This window comes from Colobus angolensis, unplaced genomic scaffold (genome assembly GCF_000951035.1).
Source record: "Colobus angolensis palliatus isolate OR3802 unplaced genomic scaffold, Cang.pa_1.0 Scaffold3, whole genome shotgun sequence".
Taxonomy (NCBI): Eukaryota; Metazoa; Chordata; class Mammalia; order Primates; family Cercopithecidae; genus Colobus; species Colobus angolensis.
In genome coordinates, this window is record NW_012116265.1 from 27899117 (window position 1) to 27918664 (window position 19548).

Sequence of the window (19548 nt, forward strand, 5' to 3'; positions counted from 1 at the left end):
TTTTTTCTAATTCTGTGAAGAAAGTGAATGGTAGCTTGATTGGGATAGCACTGAATCTACAAATTACTTTGGGCAGTATGCTCATTTTCATGGTATTGATTCTTCCTATCCATGAGCATGGAATGTTTTTCCATTTCCTTGTGTCCTCTCTGATTTCTTTGAGCAGTGGTTTGTAGTTCTACTTGAAGAGTTCCTTCACATCCCTTGTTGTAAGTTGTATTCTTAGTATTTTATTCTCTTTATAGCAATTGTGAATGGGAGTTCATTCAAGATTTCACTCTCTGTTTCTCTATTACTGATGTATAGAAATTTGTGTGATTTTTGCACATTGATTTTGTATCCTGAGAGTTTGCTGACATTGCTTATCAGCTTAAGGAGATTTTGGGCTGAGACGAGGGGGTTTTCAAAATGCACAATCACGTTATCTGCAAAGAGAGACAATCTGACGTCCTCTTTTCCTATGTGAATACCCTTTATTTCCTTCTCTTGCCTGATTGCCCTGGCCAGAACTTCCAATACTATGTTGAACAGGAGTGGTGAGAGAGGGCATCCTTGTCTTGTGACAGTTTTCAAAGGGAATGCTTCCAACTTTTGCCCATGGAGGCATGGGGACCCACTTGAAGAGGCAGTCTGTCCCTTAGCAGAGCTCAAGTGCTGTGCTCGGGGATCTGCTGCTCTCTTCAGAGCTGCAGGCAGGAACGTTTAAGTCTGCTGAAGCTGCGCCCAGAGCCACCCCTTCCCCCAGGTACTCTGTCCCAAGGAGATGGGAGTTTTGTCTATAAGCCCCTGACTGGGGCTGCTGTCGGGCAGTTCTTTATAGTAATGTGAGAATGGACTAATACAATTTTCTATACTTAATATTCTAGATTTTGTCAAATGCCTCTTCTGCATCTATTGAGATAGCCATATTTTTGTCCTTCTTTTTGTTAATGTAGTGCATGATCTCTACTGATGTGTATGAGTTGAACCAACCTTGCATCCCAGAAATAAATCCAACTTGAGCATGATAACAGATCCTTATAATGTGTTACTGATTTTAATTTGCTAGTATTTTATTGAGAATGTCTGCATCTATGTTCATCAGGAATACTGGCCTGTAATATCTTCTTATAATGTACTTGCTTGTCTATGGTATCAGGGTAATACAGGCCTCTTAAAATGAGTTTGAAAGTTTTATCTACTCCTCAATTTTTTGGAAGAATTTCAGAAGGATTGGTATTACTTCTTCTTTAAATGTTTGTAAAGTTCAGATGTGAAACCATCAAGTCCTGAACTTTTTCAGATAATAGCTATTTTTTATTATTAACTTAATCTCCTTACTGGTTATTGTTATGTTAAGCTTTTCTATTTTTTCATGATTCAGTCTTGGTAGGTTGTACATTTCAGGATCTTACCCATGTCTTTTAGATTATCTAATTTGTTTGTATATACTTTTTCACAGTAGTCTCTTGTCATCTGTATTTCTGTGGTATCTCCTGTACTGCCTACTCTTTCATTTTCGATTTTATATATTTCAGTCTTGTGTCATTTTTCTTAGTTAAAAGTTTGTCAACTGTTTATCTTTTGAAAAAAATCAATTCTGTTTTGTTCATCCTTTCTACTGTTTTACAGTCTCTATTTCATTTATTTCTGTCCTGACCTTTATTTTTTTCTTTACTACTGTAAACTAGGGATTTATATTGTTCTTTTTTCTAGTCCTTTGAGGTACAGCATTAAACTGTTTTAGTGGATTTTTCTTATTTTTGATCTGTGTGTTTATTGCTATAAACTTCTCTTAGAAATGCTTTTGTTGTATCCCGTAAGTTTTGTTATGTAGTATTTTCATCTGTCTCTAGATATTTTTAATTTCCCTTTAATTTCCCATTTCAGTTTTACTCTTGGTTGTTTAGGGTCATGTAAATTTGTGCAAATTTCTAAATGTTGCAATATTTCTTCTGTTATGAATTCTATTTTCATACCATTGTGACTGGAGATGATATCTGGAATAATTTCAATCTTCTTAAATTTGTTAAGATCTTCTAGTCTGACATATGCTCTATCCTGGAGAAGTTTCCCAAAGTGCTCGAGAAAAATGTGGATTCTGCTACTGTTGGATAGAAGGCTGAAATGCTCTATGTATACTTGTTACATTTGGTCTAAGATGTAGTTAAAGTTCTATATCATTTTCTGTCTGGATGATCTGTTCATTATTTAAAGAGGAATACTAAAGTCTTTACTACTACTATATTGTAGTCCATCTCATTCTTCAGATTTATTAATATTTACTTTACATATGTAGGTACTCTGATGTTGGGTGCAGATATATTTACAATTGTTATATCTTCTTCATAAATTGATACCTTTACATTATATAATGACCTTTTCTTTGTCTCTTTTTATAATTTTTATTTAAATTCTATTTCATCTGATACAAGTACAGCTACTCCTGCTTTCCTTTGGTTTCCATCAGCATGGATTATCTATTTCTATCCTGTCATATTCAATCTATATGTGCCCTTAAAGGTGAGAGTGATTCTCTTGCAGGCAGAACATACTTGGGTCTTGTTTTCTGATTGATTCAGTCACCCTCTATCTTATCTTTGAAAAATTTAATCTATTAGCATTCAAGGTAATTATTTATAGGTAATGATTTACTATTGCTACTTTGTTCATTGTTTTCCAGTTGTTTTGTAATTCTTCCTTTCTTGATGTCTTCCTTTATGGTTAGATGATTTTCTCTGGTGCTATGCTCTGATTCCTACTTTTTATCTTAAGTGTATCTAGCATAGATTTTTTCCTTTATAGTGACCAAGAGGTTTACATGAAACATCTTACAGTTGGACTATTTTAAGCTGATAACGACTTTGGTTTGATTGCATAAAGTAACTCTACACTGTTATTCCATCCCCCAACAATATTTTATGATGTCATGTAGTAATTTACATCCTTTTTTTTTTATACATCTTCACCTTCCCACTGTTGAGTATGATGTTAATTGTGGGCCTATCATATACAACCTTTATTGTGTTCAGGTACATTCCTCTATACCTAACTTGTGGAGGGTTTTTATCATAAAAAATGTTAAAGTTTCTCTAATGCTTTTTCTGCATTTATTGAGATAATCACATGGTTTTTGTAATTTCTTCTATTAATGTATGACATTTATCAACTTGTAAATGTTGAACCACAGACATAAATGCATCCTAGGAATAAATCCTGCTTGATCATGGTGTATGATGTTTTTCACATACTGGTTTGCTAGTATTTTGTTGAGAATTTCTGCATCTGTCTTCATCAACAATATTGGCCTGCTTTTTTTTTTTTTTTTTCTTGTAATGTCTTTAACTTTGGTATCATGGTAATAACAGCCTCTTAAAATGAGTTTGGACATTTTCTCTCATAAATTTTCAATTTTTTGAGAGAGCTTGAGAAACACTGGTGTTTATTCTTTAAATATTTGATAGAATTCACTAGTAAAGGCATCAGGTCCTGGGTTGCTTTTTGGGTGGTTTATGATTGTTGATTCAACCTCCTTACTTATTATTAGTTTATACAGATTTTCAGCTTCTTCATGACTCAGTCTTGGTAAGATGTATGTTTCCAGGAATTTAGGTTATCTAATTTGTTGGCATATTATTGCTCTAGTTGTTTCTTATGATCCTTCATATTCCAGTGATATAAGATGTAATGTCTCCTCTTTCATTTCTGATTTTATTTCTTTAACTCTTCACTATTTTTTCAGTCTAGCCAAAGGTTTGTCAATTTTATCTTTTAAAAAAAACAACTCTTAGTTTTGTTGATCTCTTCTATTGGTTTTATAATTTCTATTTCATTTATTTCTGCTCTGATTTTTAATATTTCATCCATTCAACTAACTTTGCGCTTACTCTGTTATTTTTGTAGTTCCTTGAAGTGTAACACTAGATGGTTTGAGATTTTTCTTGTTTTATGTGTAGGCATCTACCGCTATAAACTTCTCACTTATGGTTTGCTGCATCCGATACAAAATAATATGTTCAGTGTCCACTTTCATTAGTCTCAAGGTATTGTTTTATTGTCCTTTTAATTTCTTCTTTGACCCACTGATTATTGAGAAGCATGTTTAATTTCTATATATTTGTATTTTTTTGAAATTCTTTCTATTAATGATTTCTAATTTCATACCATTGTGGTTAAAAAAGATACTTGATATCATTTAAATACTCTTAAATGTATTACGATTTGTTTTCTAGACCAACATATGGTATACCCTGGGGGAAGGATGTGTGTTCCAGTGTTGCTGATGAACTATTCTGATATATGTTTGTTAGGTACAGTTGCTTTACTGTGATTGAAGTCCACACATCAAATTATATATCAAGTTCCATATTAATTTTCTAAGTGGATGATCTATTTATTGATAAGTGTGAAATACTGAAGTCCTACACTATTACTGTCTTGTAGTCTTGTCTCTCCCTTCAGATCTATTAATATTTGCTTTATGTATTTAGGTGTTCTGATATTGGGTGCGTATCTGTTTACAATTGTTGTATCTTCTTGATTAACTGACACTTTTATCATTATATAATCTTCTGTGCCTCTTTTCACAATTTTTTATTTAATGGCTATTTCATCTAAGTATAGCAACCTCTGTTCTCTTTTGGTTTCCATTTTCGTAGACTATCTTTTCCCATTTCTTCACTTTCAGTCTATTTGTGTCCTTAAAGATGAAATGAGTCTCTTATTAACAGCATATAGATTGGACTTTTTTTTTTAATCCTTTCAGCCGCTCTGTGTCTTTTGATGGGAGAATTTAATCCACTGACATTTAAACTACTTGTTTGATAGATAAAGACATACTACTGCCATTTTGTTCATTGTTTTCTGGTAGCTTTGCAGATTCTTTGTTCCTTTCTTCCACTCTACCTGTCTTCCTTTGTAATTTAATGATTCTCTGTTGTGGTATGCTTTGATTTCTTACTTATCTCCTATGTATCTATTATAACTCTTTCATTTGTGGTTACCACGAGGCTTACATAAAACATATTATGGCTGTAACAGGCTATTTTTAGGCTGATAACTTCAATAACATATAAAAACTCTACAATTTTATTACCCACCAATATATTGAGGTCAAAATTTACATATTTTATATACTGTATATCACTTAATTATTATAAATAGGCCTATTTTAACAGCTTTATATTTAAACTTCTTACTAAAGATAAATTGATTTACACACCATCATTATAGAATTACATACAGCATTCTGAATCTGACTACATACTTACTTTCACCAGTGGATTTTATACATTTATATGTTTTCATATTACCAAGTACCATCCTTTTCTTTCAGCTTAAAGAATTTCCTTTTGCATTTCTTATACGGCAAGTCTAGCAAACTTCCTCAGTTCTTATTAGTCTAGGAAAGTCTTTATCTCTCCTTCATTTCTGAGGGACAACTTTATGGTTCCTAGTTTGTTTTTTTTTCCTTTGAGCAAGACATTTTTGTTTGCTTTTTTTTTCCACTCTATCCTGACCTGCAAGGTTTCTGCTGAGAAATCTAATGATAGCCATATTGGAAAGAGTTCTCTCTTACGAGATTTGCTTCTTTTCTCTTGCTGCTTTCAGGATCCTCTCTTTGTCTTAACACTTCTGAGAGTTTTACTATGTCTTACTGTAGCATTGTTTCAACTGAGCATAACTGGAGACCTTTGAGCTTCCTATGTGTGGATTATCTATATCTGTACCTAGTTTATGAAAGTTTTCAGTCATTATTTATTTAAATACATTCACTATTCCTTTCTCTCTCTGTGTTCCTTCTGGAACTCCTATAATGCAAAGATTGGTTTGCTTCATTGCCCCATAATTCTCACAGACTTTCTCACTCTTTTTCATTCTTTTTTCGTTTTGTTCCTCTGACTGGGTAATTTCTAATAACCAGTCTGTGAGCTTACTGATCCTTTCTTCTGCTTGATCAAATCTTATGTTGAAGCTCTCTATAGAAATCTTCGGTTCAGTCATATCTATAAATTTTTGTTTAAAAATTGAGTTGATTAAAAATGGCTAACTTTGGAGAGCTGGTATGTAATTTAAGATCGTCCAAAACTAATCATATATCAAATGCAATGTCTTACCAATATTTACATTTACTACTTTCAGTCCTCTGTCTAAAATAGGATTCTTGTCCAAGTGTGTTGGTTCCAGATATGATACTGGGAAACAGAAGAGTACAGAGAGATTGTATATAACCTTGACTGGGTCAGACATTAAAGGCCATATGGTGAAATATAGTCACAATTCTGTCCATAGTGAAATCTCATTCATCCTCTCCTCATGCAAAATTCCTTTAGTTCTTTCTTTGCTTTATTTATTAATCAAATTGAAAAATCAGTCTCTAAAACACAACTTTAGAAGGGATCTGTCAAAACAGTAAAGATCAGGATTCCTAAAATTCTGACAGCGGATTGCATATGTATTCATTTTACTTTAATGTATGTGTACAGATATCACCGAGACTTTGGTTGACAAACCTTGCCATAATTTAATAATATCTTCAATTACTTGAAGAAGGAATAATTGTAACATAGCACATTCCAGGGATTTCAGCTTCCCTGTAGAGATTTACCTAGGAACCTACATAATATATGTGAATAACTGAAAATTAAGAGGCATTGGTGTGGTAGAAAGCACACAGAAACTATTGAATGAATCGAATTTCTCACGGTTCTGCTAGCTTTCGCGACCTGATCCCAAGACCCTCAGATTCTCTAAGTTTTAGTGTCCTCACCCTGAAAGCAGGACTGTATGCGTGTTTTTAAGAATCATCAACTTTGTACAGTTCCTTCCACCTTTAAAATTTTGTGATAATCTACCCTATTTTAAGTCCCATGCCACTTTTAAGTGTGGTCTATAGACTAGTAACAGCAGCATCTGGGAGTTAGTTAGAAATGCAGACTCTCAGGTCCCACCTTTAGACCTACTAAATCAGAATCATCAGTCAACAAGATTCCTAGGCAATTAAACTGAAATGAAAATTAGAGATGTGCTGCTATAGACTATTTTTTTCAGTTATGACGTCAATGTCCAATTGCTTGTCAAAAGGAAAGTGTATTAAATGACACAGACATTGATTTAAGAAAAGGAAAACATGGCAATTCAAGACCCTTAAATATCAGAATAATAGAAGAACAAATTGAATAATGTTATTTCAAATTATGAATTATTTAAATGGTTGGAATTCATTCTAAAGAAAAAGAGGATTTTAAAACAGTTCATCTCTTTCAGTAATTAAATACAGAAGATAGTCAGTATTCATTAAAAATATACTACTCTTAATTATAATAGTCTTAATTACATAAATACATTATTCTGCTGGCAGCACTAAGGGATTGACGTGAAGGTATTTTCTTCCTATTATTTCCACCAAAATTTCCTATCCCACCAAATTCCCCAAATAAACTTAGATTGTGCATAGAAAATATGCTTGCCATAAATTTTTAAGATAAGTTTTTAGCCTCCTACTCTTCTAAGCAGATTGCAATCCTGAAGCTCCTCTTATTATAGATATTTATTGGCATTATTATACACATTTCCAAGATTAAAAAAAAAAAAAAAAACGGTGCAGAGAGGGTTAGTAAACTGATGAAGACCTTTCAACTAATAAGTGGCTCAGACATGATTAATATCGGGTCTGACTCCAATATTAATTTGGCTGACTCCGAGTCCCTTTCTCCTTCCATTATGCCATACTGTTTCCCTCTTGAAAAACAAAATCCAGATTTATTTTTAAAGAGCTAAAAGAGCTAAACATTTGTGCTATAAAAGAATTACACTTCCTTTAAAACAGTACCACAAGACCAGTACTACGCCAGCCCCTGTGGCCCCAGCCTCCATGCTAGCCAGCACAGATGCAGAATCCACGTCCATGCCCATGGAATGAGACTCCAACTGGCCCATACAACCCAAGGCACCAGGCCAGCATTCACAGCTCCAGGCTCCAAACTGGCCCCTGCAGCCCTGGGCTCCAGGATAACCCCAGCACCAGGCAACATCCAGCAGACCCACCATCTAGGCCTGGTAGTAGATCCCAGTGCTGGGACTACTCCAACAAGCCAAGGCTCCAAGACCACGCATGTGGACCCATTCTTCAGTCTGTCTCCCACAGATCAAAACCCCAGACCCACTCCTCCAGATTAAAGTTCCAGGCCTGCCCCAGTGTCCTGCCAGTTCCCATGGATTCAGACTCTAGACCCATCCCGGGGATGCAGCCTGTAGGACCACCCCAGTAGATTCCAGACACCCAGACACCAGGCCTACCCCAGTAGATCCCAGTGACAGGTCAGCCCCCATAGACACAGGTTCCATGCCCCTATAAATTCAGTTAGTAGGCCCATTTGACTGGACTCTGATGCCAAGCCAGCCCCCATGCACCCAGGTTCCAGGCCTGCCCCAAGCAGACATAACCTGGTTAAGTCTGGGCACCCGGCAGGCTCCTAGGAGCTTAGGCACCAGGACTGACAAACTGCTGACATGGGCACTAAGACAGCCTGCCCAAGAATTCTAGTAGCAAGCCCACCCAGAAACACCAGACAGGCTGATTGGTAAAGAGCTTCTTCTGTCAAAGCTAGTCTGTAAAAACTGGCAAAATAACATACTACTGAATGACTCTAAAGAAATTTATATTTACAAACCACCTGACAATTCAAAATAATTGAGACACATTAAAAATAAATTCTCAAATGGCAAAGACAAAAAGAAAGTTTTTACGCTGCAAGAAAAAAAAATGCCTACCACATACAAGGGGAAACATTTTAAGACGATCAGTGGATATCTCAGCAGAAACCTCACAGGCTAGGAGAGCATGTGAGAATATTCAAAATGCTGAAAGGGAGAGAAAACAAACAAACAAACAAAATCTGTCAACCAAGAATACTATACTCAGCAAGGCTGTCCTTCAGAAATAAAGGAGAGCTAAAGACCTTCTCAGACAAACAAAAGCTTTGAGAGTTCATAATTACCAGACTTACTGTATTAGTCAAGGTTCTCTACAGAGACAGAATCAAGACAGAGACCAACTTGTCTTTCTCTTATTTTTGTTCTCTACCAGCCCATGGCCGATAGGATGATGCCTGCCCACACTGACAGCAGACCTTGCCCACTTAGTCCACTGAGACTCACAAACAAATCTCCTCTAGAACATCCTCAGAACATCCTCATGGATATGCCCCAAAGCAATGCTTTACCAATTCCCTATGTGTTCCTCATCCAGTCAATAAGACACCTAAAATTATCCACCATACCTACCTTACAAGAAATGCTAAAGAGAAATCTAGTTGAAAGTAAAGGATGCTAACTAGCAACATGTAAACATATGAAAGTATAAAATCACTGTAAGCTAAGAATATACTCAAATAGAGAACACTCTAATACTATAATGGTGGTACATAAATCACTTTTAACTACAGTATGAAAGTTATAAGAAAAGCATTAACCATAGATACAATAATTTGTTAATGGATACACAATATATAAAAGATGTAAACTGTGGCATTAATAACAGAAAATGTGGGAGGCAAGAGAAGTTAGCATATAGTTTTAGTAAAAGATTAAAGTTAAATCAATTATCAGCATAAAATAATCTGTTAGAGTGACAAGATGTTTTATGTAGGCCTCATAGTAACCACAAAGAAAAACGCTGTAGTAGATACAAGAGAATAAAGATAAAGGAACCAAAGCATACTACTACTTGAAAAATAATCAAATCAAAAAGAAAGCCAATCAGAATATAAGAAACAAAGAATCTACAAACTACCAGAAAATGCAAAATTAGTAGTAGCATATCTTTACCTATCAATACATACCTTGATTGTAAATGGACTGATTCATGAATCAAAAGACAGAGTGGCTGATTGGATATTTTTTAAAAAAAATTAAAAACAAGACTCAACTATATGCTGCCTACAAGGGATTCATTTCATCTGTAAGGACACAAATAGGCTAAATGTGAAAGGATAGAAAAAGGTACCCCAGGGAAATGGAAACCAAAAGAGGGCAGGAGTAGCTGTATTCATAACACATTAGACTTTAAGTCACAAGAGATTAAAAAGAAAAAAAAGGCATTATACATTATATAGTGCATGGTGGCTCATGCCTGTAATCCCAGCACTTTGGGAGAGTGACACAGGTGGATGATGAGGTCAAGAGATTGAGACCATCCTGGCCAACATGGTGAAACCCCATCTCTCCTAAAAATACAAAAATTAGCCAGGTGTGGTGGCAGGCGCCTATAATCCCAGCTACTCAGGAGGCTGAGGCAGGAGAATCGCTTGACCCCAAGAGGCAGAGGTTGCAGTGAGCTGAGATCGCGCCACTGCAGTCCAGCCAGGACAACAGAGCAAGACTTCATCTCAGAAAAAAAAAAGAAAAAAGAAAAAAAAGGTCATTACATAATTAGAAAGTGGTCAGTTCATCAAGAAAATATAACAATTGTAAGTTTATATGCACCCAACATCAGACCACCTAAATATGTACACAAATACTACCAGAACTGATGGAGAAATAGACGGCAAAACAATAACGATAGAAAACATCAACATCCCAGCTTCAGCAATAAAGAGAATATCCAGTAAGAAAATGAATAATGAAACAACAGAATCAAACAGCACTATGGACCAAATGGACCTCACAGATATACACAGCATATTCCTTCCAACAGCAGCAGAATCCACATTCAAGTGCATACCAAACATTCCATAATAGATCATATGTTAGCCCACAAAATAAGTTTCAATAAATTTAAGAAGATCCAAACAGTATCACTTATTATTTCCAACCACAATGGTACGAAATGTGGTAGGAAACCACAACTATGTGGAAATTAAGCAACAGATTATTCAATAACCAGTGTGTCAAAGAAGGCAAAGGGAAAATAAAACAATGTGTTATAAAAGGATGCACCACAACACAATAAAGACCATATATGAAAAGTCCACAGCTAACATCATACACAACAGTAGAAAGTTGAAAATTTTTCTTCTACGATCAGGAACTAGACAAGCATACCCACTCTCATGACTTCTATTCAATGTAGTTAATGGAAGTCTTTGTTAGAGAAATTAGGCAAAAAAAAGAAATAAAAACATCAAAATTGGAAAGGAAGAAGTTATATTGTCTTTGTTTGCTGATAGCATCATATGTATAGAAAATCCTAGACTCCACAAAAAAAAAAAAAAAAACAAGAACTGTTAAAACTAACCAAAGAATTCAGTAAAGTTTTAAGATCCAAAACCACGTACAAATATCAGTAGCATTTCTATATACTAACAAAATATCTGAAAAAAATCAAAAACCAATACCATTTACCATAGCTACAAACATAGACGTATATATATATATACACACACACACACACACACACACACACACAGAGAGAGAGAGGAATAAATTTAACCAAGGAATTGAAAAATCTGCACACTGACAAGTATGAAACATGCACACAAAAAAATTTAAGACACAGAAAAACTGAAATATACCCAGAATTGTAAAAATTTTGGTAAAATGCCCATACTACCCAAAGTGATCTACAAATTCATGTAACCACTGTAGAAATTCCAATGCAATTTTTCACAGATTTAGAAAAATCCTAAAATTCAAATGGAACGACAATTTATGTTTTCCTTAAATAGGAAAACAATCTTGAGCAAAAAGCATAAAGCTAGATGCATCATATTGCCTGATTTGAAAATCTCCTACAAGGCTACAGTAATCAAAACAGCATGGTACTGGCACAAAAACAGGCACACAGACCAATAGAACAGAATAGAGTCCAGAAATAAGTCAACCAACTTTTGACAAAGATGTCAAGAATGCACAATGGAGAAAGAACAGTCCCTTCAACAAATGATATTGGGAAAACTGGATATCCACATGCAGTAGAATAAATTTGGACTTTTACCTCACATCATATACAAATCAACTCAAAATGGCTTAAGGACTCAAATATACAACCTGAAACTGTGAAACCACTGGAAGAAATTCACAGGAAAAGCTTATTGGCACTGGTCCAGGGAATGGTATTTTTGTTTGTTTTTTGTTTTTGTTTTTGAGATGGAGTCTTGCTCTGTCGCCCAGACTAAAATGCAGTAGCGCGATCTTGGCTCACTGTACCCTCCAACTCCCAGGTTCAAGCGATTCTCCTGCCTCAGCCTCCCAAGTAGTTGAAATTAGAGGAGCCTGCCACCACGCCTGGCTAATTTTTATATTTTTAGTAGAGACGGAGTTTCACCATGTTGACCAGGCTGGTCTCAAACTCTTGACTCCAAGTGATCCACCTAACTTGGCCTCCCAAAGTAGGGAATGGTATTTTGAATATGACCCCAAAAACACAGGAAACAAAAGCAAAAATAGACAAATGGGATTCTAGCAAACTAAAAGTTTTTTGCCCAGCAAAGTACACGATCAACAGAGTGAAGAGACAGCCTGCATAATGAGAGAAAATATTTGCAAACTATATGATAATGGCTTGGCTCTGTGTCCCCACCCAAATCTCATTTTGAATTGTAATTCCCCATGTGTCAAGGGAGGGATCTGATAGGAGGTGACTGGATCATGAGGGCAGTTCCCCCATGCTGTTCTCATGATAGTGAGTGAGTTCTCATAAGGCCTGATGGTTTTCTAAGGGGCTCTTCCCACTTCGCTTTCTCTTCTCTCTCCTGCCACCAAGTGAAGAAGGTCCTTGCTTCCCCTTTACCTTCTGCCATGATTGTAAGTTTCCTGAGGCCTCCCTAGCCATGTGAAACTGTGAGGCAATTAAACTTCTTTCCTTTATAAATTACCTAGTCTTGGGTATTTCTTTATAGCAGTGTGAAAACAGACTAATATACCATATATTTGATAAGAGCTTAATGCCCAGAATATATAAGGAACTCAAACTACTAAATAGCAAGAAAACAACCAGGTTAAAAAGCAGGCTAAAGACCTGAAAAAGACATTTCTCAAAAAAGGACATAAAAATGGCCAACAGGTTTATGAAAAAATGCTCAACATCACTAATCATCAGGCAAATGCAAATTATAACCACAATAAGATATCACCTCACACCTGTTAGAATGGCTTTTATCAAAAAGATGAAAAATAAGTGTAAATGAGGAGGAGAAGAAAATGAAATCCTTTCACACTGTTGGTGGGAACGTAAATTACTACAGCCATAATGGAAAACAGTAAGGGGGTTCCTCAAAAAATTAAAAATAAAACAACCCTTCGAGTCAATATCCCACTTCAGGGTATATATCAAAAGTATATGAAATTGGGCCAGGCGCGGTGGCTCATGCCTGTAATCTCAGCACTTTGGGATACCAAGGCAGGTGGATCGCCTGAGATCAGGAGCTCAAGACCAGCCTGGCCAACATAGTGAAACCCTATCTCTACCAAAAATACAAAAAATTAGCTGGGCATGGTGGCAGGCGCCTGTAATCCCAGCTACTCGGGAGGCTGAAGCATGATAATCACTTGAACCCAGGAGGTGGAGGTTGCAGTGAGCGGAGATTGCGCCACTGCACTCCAGCCTGGGCAACAAGAGCGAAGCAAAACTCTATCTCAAAAAAAAAAAGTATATGAAATCAGTATGTCAAACAGATATCTGCATTCCCATGCTTTATTTCAGCATTATTCACAATAGCCAAGATATGGAATCAACCTAATTGTCCATCAATGGGTGAATGGATAAAGAAAATGTGGTATATACATATACACTGGAAGACTATTCAACCTTAAAAAAAAAAAAGAAAGACATCTTGTCTTTCACTACATAGTACCCTCAAGGTTCATCCATTTTGCCAAATGAAATAATACAAGCACAAAAAAAAACGAATACCATATGATTTCACTCATGGGGAATCTAAAAAAGTGAAACTCAAATAAGCAGAGAATACAATAGTGGTTCTCAAGGGCTAGGAATGGAGGATGACATTGAGGAGATGTTGGTCATCAGATATAAAATTTCTGCTAAAAAGAAGAATAAACCCAAGAGATCAATTACATATCATGGTGACTATAGTTAATAACAATATATTGTACACTTCAAATTGCTAACTGATTTTTTAACTGTTTTCACAACAAATAAATAAGTATATGAGGTAATGCATATATTAATTAGCTCCATTTAGACATTCCACTATCTATATGTAACAAAACATGTTATATACCATAAATATACACTATTTTGTCAAACAAAAATTTAATTTTTTTTTTTTTTGAGATAGAGTCTTGATCTGTAACCTAGGCTGGTGTGTGATGGCATGATCTTGGCTCACTGCAACCTCTGCCTCCTGGGTTCAAGCGATTCTTCTGCCTCAGTCTCCTGAGTAGCTAGGATTACAGGGGCCTAACACCACGCCCAGCTGATTTTCATATTTTTAGGAGAGATGGGGTTTCACCATGTTGGCCAGGCTGGTCTCGAACTCCTGACCTCAAGTGATTCACCCTCCTCGGCCTCTCAAAGTGCTGGGATTACAGGCGTGAGCCACTGCCCCTGCCCTAGTTGTTTTAAGAAAGCACAAAAGTGTGTGTGTTAAAGAGGAAGGGTATCTGTTAACAAACAGGAAAAGTTGCTGAACTAAAAAAAAAAAAATTAACTATATTTTCATTCAGTTTCACAATTATAGTGACAGTTTTCCCTTTCAGTTGTATATAGTCCAGTCCCTAGAACACTAACAGATTTATGGTTGCATGGAAAACAGATTTGGTAACTTCTTAAGGGACAATAGTTCTTTCATCAGTGAAGGTCTGTAACTATAAACAGAGGTATTTAAACACAGGTAATGTCTCAGTAGTAATAAACTAAGAACAACAAATATAAAAATATATACTATTTCATGTGCTGAATATGATTTAAATTTAGTTACAGTATACAACACAATACATTTTACTCAAGTTTACTCATTCTTGGAAATATATCTTTTCTATAACATCTTTTCAGGGGAAAATCTAATCATACCTTTATAAACATGCTTATGAACTTAAGAAATGACAAAGTGTCAAAATAATTTTCATAATTAATTATCCCACTGAGTTGAAAATATAAAAATTCAAAATATTATTTATTATTTAATCTATTTAAAATGCTCTGACCTAGGAAGCAGAAAAGATATGCTTGAGGAATTGAGAATATAAAAAGTAGGAAAACATGGGATTACGATGCATAAAGTGAGATATACTATAAGTAGTTCAAGTAGGCTTTTGATAGAATTCAATCTGTTTAATGTACTAGAAAGAGAATGTATTTAAAGTTCAATTGCTATTTCCAACCAAGGAAATTTTTAGAATCAAGACACCTGCTTACTCATACTTTTTCATTAAAATTTCTTTTGAGACTGAATAAAGCAGCAATCAAATTTAAAAATAAAATAAAAAACAAAAATAAGTGAATAATCATATATTTTCTCCTCATTTTTCCTCTGGAAATATAGATGGTATATCATGTTGATGACTCAGTAGATGGCACTGTTACCATTAAATCAAAATAGATCTAATAATCTGGCCTAAAATGCCATAACAGGAAACAAGGCACACAGGCCTAACCAAGAACACTAATGTGCTTTTACCAAAAATATAAAACAATATTCTGAACATTTGTATTAATGTTCTAAACCAATCAAATATCAAATATGGTGAACGATTATTTACAGAATATTTATTTCTTTCCTACTGTAGCTTCATTAGCATTCTACAAATTTTCTTTTGGAAAATTAATGATCTAATAACACCACTAATGAAAAATAAATGGGTTATTCTTATCTAATTAAAATGTGAAATAACAGTACCTCCTATTTTTTAACAGTGCCTTATTAAAAATTGAATATTTGAGAATGTTTTCAAAATACTAGGCTGACATCAACCAGTTTTGAATGTGCACTTATAAATATTTTCTTCTTAACTATCTATCACTCATCACACTATTCATTTACTGACTGGAATAGTTACCTACCTTTCTACGAGTTAGGTACACTAACTTAAGCTCCTTAATGGCAGGGAATACATCTTATATATTCATTCTTTATAGATCTTGCAGCACTTGGTACATGAGTATACCCATAATATACTCAAAAAACACATAGTTAACAAAGGTACAAAATAAAGTTAATGACTAAACATAATATTCTACGTCAATATGTGTTAAACAATTATTTACTGAGTGGAGCATATATCAGTAAACAAAAGCAACAAAAGTAATACCAATAAAACCTACAATCCAGACTGGTAATTTAACCTGCAGATTTTATATATGAGTGCTGAAGTTATGAGATTATCATTCCCAAAGGAAATAATTCACAAATAAATCAGGTTGCATTACTGGCCATAAGAGATCCAAGTGGCTATTTTCATTTATTCATTCACTCAAAGGATTTACTGAGAACCCACAATGTACTCTATGGCTTTACAATCCTAGATCCAAACAAATCCCTAGGGAATTTTAAAAAGAATCATGACAATCCTAGATCTATCATTTTCTTGTTCCACATCTGGACAGAATGGTCAGACCCCTGGAAGACTTCAGATGAAAGTAATTCAGTATTAAATAGTCTTATCTACTTGTAGGGCCTAGCATTAGAGCTACGCTGCCAAAACTACGCCACGATCCAAGGTCCCCTATGCTGCTAAAAAGACCTAAGACTGATAATACCTCTAGGTTCTATTGTTGCTCTGGAGTCTCCACTTTCTCCAACCCTATATGCTCAAAATTCTAGGGATGGATTTGGCTCTGGTACCTGCTTCTGTTTTCTTACTCATCCTTTATCTGGGGGCTGGAAGCCATCCATGCCCCAAAAATATGTTAAATGACAGAACTCTGCTCCAAGATGATAATTCCTTCTCTTCATGAATTTCCTGGTACTCCCTGCCTACCTGAGTGGTATTAGTTCCATTTTAAAACGTAGTGCCAACAACACCGTTTTAAAGACAACCTAACCTGCCATTTCTTTTGGTTACTCTCTTACATTTTCAGCTTAATTTCCACAGTCAGCTTCTACAACCAAATCTGTACTCCAAAGTTCCAAAGAACTCTAAAGAAGCTAACTCTCTGATAAGTCCCCAAGCTCCATAATAAATGTCAACAGCCTTGGGTTGGCAAGAGAAACCTAGTCATTTGCCCCAAACTGTGATGTTCTCTGCTCTATTCTGCAAAATATTTAGGTGTATATAAACACTCTTAAGTCACTAAAATGCAAAACAACTCCAGTTCAGAAAACAAACCAACAAACAAAAATTAAGTAATTACCTCCCAGTGGTAGGTACAATTAAAGAACAGATGAAGAAGATAAAATTCTGTCCCTGAAGGAGCCTCAAATCTAGTGGGGTTAAAACACTTACAGTAAGTCAACATGGTATAGGGAAAGCATACAACTCAGACTGCAAAAAATGTAGACAATAAGAAAGTATTTACCAACTGCCTTTGTGTTAGAGACCCTGTCAATACAATTCCTTAGTATTTTACTCCTTCATAAAACAGCACAGCTGCCCCCTCATGTCAGCTGCAAAATTAAAAAAAAAAAAAAAAACTCAGAGCCGAGAATTTATGTTTCTTGTAAGCCTATTTGATTAAATGGAAACATCTCTTCAATTAGGGCTGTTAAACACCTGAATGGATTACAGCAAAATGGTGACATTTCTTCCTTTAGGCTTTTTTTAAGTAGGCTATAGATACTCACACATCAAAGATGCTTTAAGTTTAAGGTTCTCCAAGGCAATAAGATGAATTAACTAAATTCCTAGTAATATAAAAAGTAATAGTAGGGGGATGGAAGGAGACTTTTTGAAAAATGACATGAAATGATGAGTTCAGTAAGTGCTAAAATTATTACCACTCTTGATGAAGGTAAGAAGAATCTTTAGGATTGATAAACTGATAGTATAAGAAAGAAACAGAAGATCTTAAAATGAATAGATAGAAAGCAAAAAAAAACAAGAAAGAATTTTCTTTTTAGTTTTGGTTTTGCTCTCATATTGCTTTTTTTTCCTGAAAGTCTTAAAAGGATTTTTCAAATCTGAAACTCTGTCTCCGGTACATACTTACCTATTTTAAATATCAGATTATTTATGTTAAGTGTGGTGAAATGACAAAGATAAAATTAAAATTGCAAAAAGTAAGTTAATATCTGTTAGTGCACACATATATCACATGATATCTTTTGCTACTGCTATCTTGATTTTTAAAAATTGGAACCATAATAACTGTGATTAGGAGAATAATAATCATTTAACACTTTATAATATAATCCTTTTACATTGATTATTTTAGTCCTAACAATCACATGTGGTCAATAAATCTGTAATCAAATTATATATAAAGGCCAGGCACGGTGGCTCACACCCATAATTCCAGTACTTTAAGAGGCCAAGGCAGGAGGATCACTTGAGCCCAAGAGTTCAAGATCAGCTTGGGCAACAAAGTGAGACCCTGTCTCTACAAAAAAATTACAAAATTAGCTGGGTGTAGTGATGCATGTCTGTAATCTTGGCTACTCGGGAGGCTGAGATGAGAGAATCACCTGAGCCTAGGAGGTCGAAGCTGCCATAAACTGTGATCCAGCCATACACTGCAGCCTGGGCGACAGAGTCAGACCCTGCCTCAACACACACACACACACACACACACACACACACACACACACACACACAGAAGATAGGGGAGAATTCTGAGCAAGCTCCTCACTGCTGGCTAAAGGAGACTAGTAGTCACTGTTGAAAAGCCACTCAGAACCATCTAGCCTACCTCTCCTACAAAACAAAATCCTTAACCTGCAAACCTGTATCTGAGGGCACTAGTGAAATCTCATTGAAACTAGGTGAGAAATGCTGCCAAGACCCATCTGGCCTATGTCCTCTAAGCAACAAAATCCTTTATTTTTAGGGGGAAGTGCATCAGTATCATAGCTTGGTGGAAACTCACTGAACCTAAGAGAGAAAAACATGGGGAAAGAGGTAACTCTGCTTCTCAGGGAGGAACACAAATACATGCTAGTCCCAGCATCACAACTGGAAAACGGACAAGAACACTAGTAAAGGCCATATTCCCAAGATCCAGGTTCATAGTGGCTACCTAAAATTGAGGCTTAATGATAATATTATTTGACAGTAGAGTGTGTACAACACACTGAAATATGCACGCACACTTTTTTTTATGCATACCATTAAACACGTGAACACATGCATGCACACACACACACAAGCACAAAATTTTACTATCCCTACCTCACAGTGACCTGGAACCACTGATATTTTTGTAGGAAATGGAAAAGAAAGGAGGCAGAAATGATAAATCTCTATTTGCTACTGTAAAGGTAAACTGAAGCTGGAGCCGAACCGGGAACGAAGACACAAGGCAAATGGCAGTGAGAATAGCCTTTTATTAGCGCTTGCGGGTGAGGTTCCTTGGTCCAAAGGCGTGGGCCGAGGAACTCACGCTGAGGGAGGAGGGTAGGGGCTTCTTATAGCCTGAGACGTGGGAAGCTGGTTGTGCCAACAGGGCCTGGGGGATCTTGAAACTACTAGGGCAGGAGTTGAGTAAAGGTCACGGGGAAGGGGTCTTTGGAA

General features: G+C 35.7%; 1 protein-coding gene across 7 annotated transcripts in view; it reads right to left on the bottom strand.

Moving 5' to 3' along the window:
- GPHN (gephyrin) overlaps nt 1-19548 on the bottom strand; it is a 734237-nt gene that overhangs the window by 662214 nt on the left and 52475 nt on the right. The window lies entirely within an intron of this gene.